General features: G+C 38.3%; 1 long non-coding RNA gene across 1 annotated transcript; it reads left to right on the top strand.

Annotated features, from left to right (window-relative positions):
- The first annotated feature begins 1,927 nt into the window (after positions 1-1,927).
- LOC107817438 (uncharacterized) lies at positions 1,928-4,155 on the top strand. Its single transcript, XR_001655191.2, has 2 exons — positions 1,928-2,437; positions 3,771-4,155. It is a non-coding gene; the product is annotated as an uncharacterized LOC107817438 (long non-coding RNA).
- Positions 4,156-8,901: the final 4,746 nt, after the last annotated feature.

The following is an 8,901-nucleotide window of genomic DNA, read 5'->3' as shown; positions in this document are numbered from 1 at the left end:
ACTATTACAACCAATCCAAACTCAAATCGCACGACTATAACCCATTGGTAGAAAAGAAAGCCTCCACACAACATCATAAGGTTCACACATCTGTAGATTACCCTGCAGATTATAACCCATCTGCTTAGCCTCAAAATGACATCTCTCTATACCCTTTCACAGTCACAACTACTACGCAATCACTTAATCTTCCTGAGTTTGAACTCACAACAAGACATGAAAAATCCACTTCGTTCCACAATTATACTTCATGAAAGATTTTTCAGCACACTCATCACTCGAGACTATACGTCACATCAAGACAATAATCTAGCACCTAATAGTCCTTTTTGCATCTCAAGCAAACTATTCTCGTCACAATCAAATAGTCTGAACACATTTCGCAGTCACATCATGCTTCATTGCATAGCCATCCAATCATTCATCGAGCCACAAATTCCACTCATAGGGACACTACCAAACATAGAAGTCCGAAAGCACCTGCTCACACAACTGAAATCCCCGTGCTCAAGCTAAAGTCAAAACCTCGACCTCAAGTCCTCCAGACTGGCCCATCATCAGCACACAAAAATCACATCTCCCACTTCATCCATGGAATCACAAGCCATCAACGCACAGCTGATACTGAGCGCTCACATGCGCATATGAATGCGTGAAAGGAATTCAAAGGGTTATGTTTCAAGCTGAATCAATTCTGAATGATAAGGAAAGAAAGATGGGAAATTATCTTAAATGCCTTGTAGCCTCTCGAAGATAAGTATGGACGTCATCATACCGATCCTCAAGATTCTACTAGAAAATTGCTCATGACTTGTAGAACCTATGAACCTACAGCTCTGATACCAACTTGTCACAACCCAAAATCCAAATCGTCATGATGGTACCTAACCCAACCCGCTAGGTAAGACAATTAACAAAATAACATAATATAATAACGCTGATGTGAATCAAAGATGAGATAACTAAATTTTATACAACTTTTCAAGGATTGAAAGTACAAATCATGAGCTTCTAAGATTTAGAATTTATGAAGCTGGTATGAATTTAAGTACATCATCTATTTGAACTGTACAGGAATAGATTAAAACTCTAAAGCTACCAAGATCAAGATCAAGAGGCAACTATGACCGGAACGCAGGCGCATCTTCAGATCTAGCTCCCGCCGTGCACAACAAGATCAGCATCCAACATCTACACGCAAGGTGCAGAAGTATAGTATGAGTACAACCGACCCCTGTGAGCATCTAATTTTTGCCTCACATAAAAATTACTCCAAAAAATAGTCCAAAAAATAATTTTTATGAATTTTAGGAGTCTTTCTTTATTTGGTTTTGCATTTAATTGCAAATTTAATATATTAAAATCATAGAAAAACATTAAAAAATGTTCAATGTTGCATTGCATAAGCATTTTAGGTTTTAATTGAATTTGGGATTTAATTACACAAGTTAATCGCATTTATTAAACAAAAATCACAAAAATTATTGGTCATGTTACATTTTTTAGCTTTAAGCCTTAAATTAGCAATTTCATTTCATTAGTTTTAAGTTGATTAATTGTTCAAATATTAGAAATAGTTAATTAGGTTTATCTCACAAATTAGAATTGATTTAAGACCTAATTTAGGTTTTGAATTAATTAAGTTAGGATTTAAAATCAAAGAAAAGAAAAGAAGAAAGAAAAAAAACAAAAAAAAGGAAAAGGTTGTTTTTTGAGCTTCAAATCGGATTGGGCCAGATTTCAAACGGCCCAATCTTCCTCAATCCCACCCTAGCCCAACCTTCAAAGACCCAGTCCACCACTCCTAAACCTAAAACGACGTCGTTTGGACCAAGTTAATCGCAGTCCTCAATTCCTTTTGATCTAACGGCTCCCAACTGATCTCCTTATTCCCATAAAACTATCCTAAGACCCCCCCCCTAACCCCCACAACTTCCCCCATTCTCTTCATCTCCCTCAAATTTCCAAACCATAGCCGCCACCACACCCCCCACAACCCTCCACCGGCGGCCACCACCCCAACCACGCCCAAATATTTACCCCACAATCCTCAATACCTCCTCTATCTTGATCCACCTTCAGATTTCCTTAAAAACTCCTAGAACTCGCCTAATAATAGATCTAAAAATGGGACGCACCCTAATCCTTTTCTTTTGTTGACTTCTGCCGATTTTGGAGTCGTATAGAGATAAAATGCTCAGCAATCGACTGGTCTTGTTTCGAACTACTGGTGGGTGTTAGTTTTGAGTTATTTCACGGCCATTGAAATCTAGTTAGATCCCTATTTGTCCTTCTGGATTTCCCCTTTCTCTGACCTTAGTAGTCATCGGCGTATGCACCACTGGTCGAGCTTTAAAGAACAAAGCCAGTGGACATTCGTTGATGACCATTGTTGGTCGGAAAATCTTTCACGGGCAGTCATCTGCATTCTTAAGGGGTAAGTTATTTTCTCATTTTTCTTGTCTGAAATGGTTCAGTGATTCATTTAATTTAGTTAATTCTTGGTTTTGCATTTAGTTAGTAATCACTTGTTCGAATGTTTGCATGTTTAGGTTAGTTTTTGATCATTAATAAAATTGTTTGAAGTTAGTTTGTTGGCTGAATTTGAAGTTAGATAGTTTGTTGTTGTTTTAAATCGCATATTTATTTAATTGACGGATTTCAATTAGTCATTGCTTTATGTTTAATTTGTGTTTGATAGCTTTGTTGTTAGTTTAGCTTAATTAGATGTTTGACTCTATTAAATGAAAGAGGGCAGTAGATTTGGGATAAAAGTACTACAGGGGTCAAAAGAAATAGGAATTTTAGGGAATCATTCTGTTAGTTGGTTGAGATATTTCTAGAACCTAGTTGTAGGGATTAAAAAGCAATAAGATAAGTAAATTAGCTCAAAATTTGGGGTGGAAAGGGGTAAAATCAGAAGTTAAGGAGCTGCAAAAATGAGAAGAAGGGGCAGCTGTCCCAATATTAGTTAAGAAAAATGCTAAAAACATTTGAAAAAGGGACAGCTGTACAAAATTGATTAAAAAAAGATGATGTGGTTTCCTTTTTTCACGCTGACAGATTCTTTTTTAGACTCTCTCTCATTCTCTCTTATAGCATACACACTGCCTATATAATATGGCCCATTCTGCATTCTGAAGATTAGAGACTGATTTTTACACGAAAGCTTTCTAAAATTCAGATCCCTTTCTTCATTGCAACACTGATTTTTCCTTTTCTTAAATTTCAATTTAGAAATAGAAAACAAAAAAAAAAGGAAATTCAAAGTTGCTTTTTCCTTCCATCTTTATACTAATTTTATTCGAATCCTGCTGATATATTGAGTGGCTGCTGATTCTGTTGTTGTTGAGTTGCTGAGATCCATCTCCAGTTTTCAGATTATTGTCAAGTTGTTTTCTGCTGCTGCATTGGTTTCTTGTTGTTGCTCTTTCCAGTTTTTCAGAGATCTATTTTCTTTTATTGTCTATTCTGTTTATAAAGGTACACATCTATGAACTCACATATTCTGAATTTGACATAATCAAGCTTCTCTGCATTCTTCTGTGATTTTCAAACGTTTATAGTGTTCATATGATATTGTGTTTTAGATTTCTTGTGAAATGTTCAAAGAATGTTGAATTGAAGTTAGATAACTCTGCCATGTTACTGTTGTTTATAAGCTCCTTATAGGCATGTGCTGTTTTGCTTATATATAAGTTTTTTGTCTTTCACGCTCGAATTTCAATCTGAGTTTATTCTTAATGCTTGTGTTGTATAATGTTTGGTAGTAAGTTGTGGAAGGGAAGAACCATCAGTGGAATGAACATGGCTGCGGTTCATGATTTTGGCTACTAATTGGTCAAATTTGGGAATCGCAAAGTCAAGAGCTAGAGCAGCGGAAGTGTTCGAAGTCTTTGTAAATCGTCTCACCCAGTCGGAAGTATGAATGCCTGTAACCGTTCACCTAATGTCAAAGGGAAATGTGTTTCATCATTAGTTAATTGAGTAGGATTGTAATAAATACTGAAAATTCTCTATGTTCTTTGTTAATCGCCTATTCCCATTTGTATGTAATATATTCTAGAATTATTGGAGTATGAGTAGAAGTTTTGGGTTAAAGTATTCATGTTGCAGCAAGTAATAATAAGCTATGTGTGTAAACTTTAATTTTGATTTAGCTTTGCAAGTTCATTTGGGAGCCAGTTTTTTTTTTTAATGCATGATGTTTCTTTCTTTCCAAAGTTGTTATTTTAAGTACCTGAATAAGTTGGTCCAAACATGCAAAAAGGCCCAATATGGGCCTAAGCAAGCAAGTTTGAATACTTCAGGTCATTAGACCTTGGAGTTTGGCCCGATAAAGGTTTATTTTGATTTCAAAATCGAAATATTGTAATAGAAAATGATTTGTCTTATCTCATTGAATAAACTTTGAGCAATTTTAGCCTATAGCATCAGTAATGGATTCTTAAACGTGATTTTGAAACTTAGAGCAATTATAAAAGTCTAATTCGAATCCAGACATGTTCACTCGTGACTTTCCTCAAATCTTAGAAAAGATAAACAATGGTGAACTCCGTAGTTTGCTTTAGGCACATAAATAAATCACCACGACTATGGGTACGGTTCCCGTGGCATATTCGTGATACATAATTCCCCAATTCGGGTACGCATTTCATGCGACTCGGCTATAACTTCAAATCATAATAATTAATGAACATCATAGTTTGTTTCAGGTGCGATTAATAAATCATCGTGGCCATGGGTACGGTTCCCGTGGCATGGTCATGATACGTAAATCTCAGTCGGATGTACATTTCATGTGACCCGACCATAACTTCTAATAATAAAAAAAATAAATATGTTGTAAATTGCGGGTGCGTTTCACGTGGCGCGGTTTGCAATGTGTACAAAAACAAACAAGTGCGCGACATCGCGACTTGTTCAAACAAACTCCATAAATAATTAAAAGCGGTTAAAAAGTAAAAATGCACAATAGGTTTCAAATGTGTATCAAATCAAATAATTTGGCCAATTATTAATAGTTGAGCTACCGTGCTTAAACCACGGAACCTGGGAATGCCTAACACCTTCTTCCGGGTTAACAGAATTCCTTACTCGGTCTTCTGGTTTTCGCAGACTTTAAACGGAGTCAAATTTCCTCGATTTGGGATTTTAAAATAAACTGGTGACTTGGGACAACATAAATATTCCAAGTGGCGACTCTGAATTAAATAAAAAATCCCATCTTGAATAATGTCACTTTAATTGGAAAAACTCCCCTATCCCCTTCGGAAAAAAAAAGGTGTGACAGCTCTGACGACTCTGCTGAGAAATTCATCCCAGAATCTCTGGTTCAGGGTTCAGAATTCGATCTTAGAATAAACTGTGATACTTGGCTTCTGTTTATTATCTAATTTTTACGTGCTTGATCCTAATATGCTAAATGTCTCTTTTTACCGCTTTGATATTGTGTGAACTGTATATAAACTGATACGAAACCCTTCTTCTCTCTGAGTCTTCTAAATCTTCTAGGAAGTGTGCACTTCGCGTGACTTCTTTTCTGCTATAGTCATATCCTAATTTTAGAACGAGGTTCGGACAAGTTGCAAAGCCGGTGAAGCTTTTGTATTCCCGGTACGCTGCCCCCTCCCCCCGGCTCGAGCTGTCCGCTCGGGTAAGCTAGGTCTAGAACAATACACCCAGGATCCAAACTTAGAATGACATAGCCTCATGCCGGATCCCTAGTAGGTACATTATTTGCATCACGTGCATTTGACTTTGGGGACTCAACATAGGGATTGGGTCCGTCTAGGACAGGTTTACCCAAAATTAAAAGACCATCCTAATGCATTTTACGTGCTACTTGTGCATTTATTTACTTCGGCTTGTATGTTGACCGGCTTTTAGAATAGGGAAAGAAAATAAAAAAAAACAAGAGTGAGGTAGGATAGAAAAACACCCTGTTCTGATAATCCCGACATTCAAAAAATCCCGAAACTCTGCCAAACTTTTGAAAAAAGAGGAGTCATTTCAAAATAAGTCATATTTTCTGTGTGTCAAAATTTACCGAACTACACAGGTTTAATTCTCATCGGATATGAGAAACGTAGGCAACCCTCATCCGGTCCAACCCCGCTTTTGCAAAAAATAACTCAAAATGTGAAAAATGCTGCCATTTTGTCATAAATAAATTTAGGTGATGCCGTTTTTGTTCAAATAGCCAAAAATGTCCCGACGGGATGCCGGAAGGCCGTTTTTGCAAGAATAGCCACCTATGGCCCTTTTTCTAATTTTGGCCACTTAGCAAGCACAACCCTAAAATCTTCCCTTCTGAAGTGCTGAAGGGTCGTATTTGCAAAGGTGGCCTTGAGTTGTTTTAAGTTATATTTTTGCAAAAATAATCTTTTTTGTTCAATAATTAAACAAAAATCCACATGTTTTAACTAGTCACCCTAAATAAAAATGTGCAGGATGAGCACTGTTGAAAATATACCTTTTTGAGTCATAGATGAGATTCCACTAAGGCTCCACATGTGGTGGGATGACCTGGGGGAGGACAGCAAGCGTTCTGTGACAAAGCTCTAGGTGGTCTCACCGGTCTTATGAAGATTAAGCCCGGGGTTGATATAATTAAAGCTCTGATACCATTTTGGGACCCGGCACACAATGTCTTCCACTTCTCCGACTTTAAATTGACCCCTACACTGGAGGAAATAGCAGGTTACGCTAGTTTTGACGGGAATCTCAGGCGCCAATATCCGGTAGCACCTAGAATTGTAACCTCCCATAAGTTTTTGGACCTTTTAAGAATTAACCGGCAGGTTAAAGATGAAAATTTGGTCAAAGGATTCTGTACACTCCACTTCTTATATAGCCGGTATGGAGACCCCCGTGGATTTGAGGCTCCAGACACTGGTTTAAGCCATCAGAGAAAGAAAGACAAGTGGGAAGCCCGTAGGGGTTTAGCCTTCGTGGTTGCATTCTTAGGCACACTGATATGCCCAAGGAGTAATGGACACATAGAACTGGGACTTGCAGGAATGGCTGACTTTATGGTTAAGAAGCCCAACGGTACCCTTATACCGATGATTCTCGCAGAAATTTATCGAGATTTAACCGCCAGCCGAGCTGGTGCAAAGTTCTTTGAAGGTTGTAGCCTGCTTTTGCAAATATGGCTGGTAGAGCATCTCTGTCGTCGCCCGAGGTACATGAATCATGGACTGATCGAACTCAATTGCATTGAAGGGTATGAAAGCAGGGTGAACAGCTATGAGTTACCAGAGGGTACTGAAACATGGTTCGAATATCTGGGTTCTTTAACCGCAAGGCAAATTGAATGGACTTTCAGTTGGCTCTCGGTTAACGAAGTCATCTACATGTCCGTCGAAGTGTGCTTTCTCCTATTGATGGGTCTTCGAAGCATTCAGCCATATGCTCTGCATCGGGTCCTCTGCCAATTAGGAAGATATCAAACAATTCCTCACGATGAAGATTTGAGTGCACAAGTCATTGAGCTAGGCCCAAAGGCTGCGTTCTCAGAAGAAAGGGTTCGCCAGATTTGGCACCAATGTAGGTTTTTAGAGCCACATACTCGGGTGCGGGATTTTTCTTCTGGCCAAGCAGAGTCTAATTGCACGACATGGTATTGTAAGAGAGCCCGGGTCGATCAAGAGCCAGAACAACCTGCCAAAAGGCCCCATGTCCAACAATTCACTGACGGAGCGCAAGAACAATGGGTTTGGTTAGCTAAAGAAAAGGAATACCGGACCACTATAAGCAAACTAGAAGAACAAATCAGAAACATCAAATTTGATAGTAGTTCGTAGGCTGCTGAGGATGAAGGAGAAAAGAAGAGGTTGGCTCAGGAAAATAAAGTCCTCCGAGCTCAAATCCAAAAAATAAAAATAGCCGCCGAGACGCCGGTAAGAAGTGAGAGATATGAAAGAATTATAACCAACCTGAGGCGGAAAGTGCATGACTTTGGGGCTGATTTGACAAAGGCTGAGGAAGAATTGGCAAAAGCTCAAGCAAAGTTGGCAAAGAATATAGAAAAACGGATAAGGTTTGCTCAACGATTAAAACAAAAGTATGATAGAGGAGTCAGAATCTTAAAAGAAAAACTGACTACCCTCGAAAATGAAATGGTTCAGCAAACCAAGGACTTCAATAAAGAAAGAGAGCATTGTTATGCCTTGATCTACCAATTAGAAGAGAGTATGTAGAGGTTGCAAGACCAAGACAACACGGCCACACAGGTTCTAGAAGCCCGGACATAGCAAATTGGCCATTTGCTCCAAGAAAAGGGTGTCATCAGAATGAGAATCAAGGAAATAGCCGACTATGTTGTGATGAAGTGTCATGAGTGTGAAGATATCACCAGGTCTATATTCTTTGATTCTGTGATGACCATTGTTCGCCAGGTGATGGCTGATCTAGACCACCTTCAGGAGGAAATTGCACGCAGGCCCGTGCAGAGACCGACTGATGTCAGGCGGGCCCCCGAAGTAGCAGTGGAAGCTCTTATGTATTTTTGAGTTTTTGATTTTGAGTCTGTATTTTACTTTTCTTGAGTCTGTTCATCTTTGTCAAGTCTGTTTTGTTGTTTTATTTCGAGTCTGTATGTTTTTTAGTCATCAGTACTTCCGAGTCATTGTAATAGAAAAACCTAAAAAAAAGATGTCTTTATTTATGAAATATTGAAAACCCAAAAAAAATTCTTTTCTTTTATTTCGCATTTATCTCCTGAACTACGTAATGATATGATTCATGCGACGTCATGATACGTAGGCAATCCCCATAGGATTCGATCATAGGCATAACCAAAAAACAAAAAAGGGCAAAAAACAAAAGGGAAGAAAAGAGCCACCAATAAAAGAGTGAAAATAGTAGAAAGGAGAAGGAAAAGAAACCAAAGGTTGA

The sequence above is a fragment of the Nicotiana tabacum genome, chromosome 23 (genome assembly GCF_000715075.1).
Source record: "Nicotiana tabacum cultivar K326 chromosome 23, ASM71507v2, whole genome shotgun sequence".
NCBI classification, from domain to species: domain Eukaryota; kingdom Viridiplantae; phylum Streptophyta; class Magnoliopsida; order Solanales; family Solanaceae; genus Nicotiana; species Nicotiana tabacum.
The sequence above is the reverse complement of the archived record's forward strand: the minus strand, read 5'-3'. Positions and strand labels throughout refer to the sequence as shown.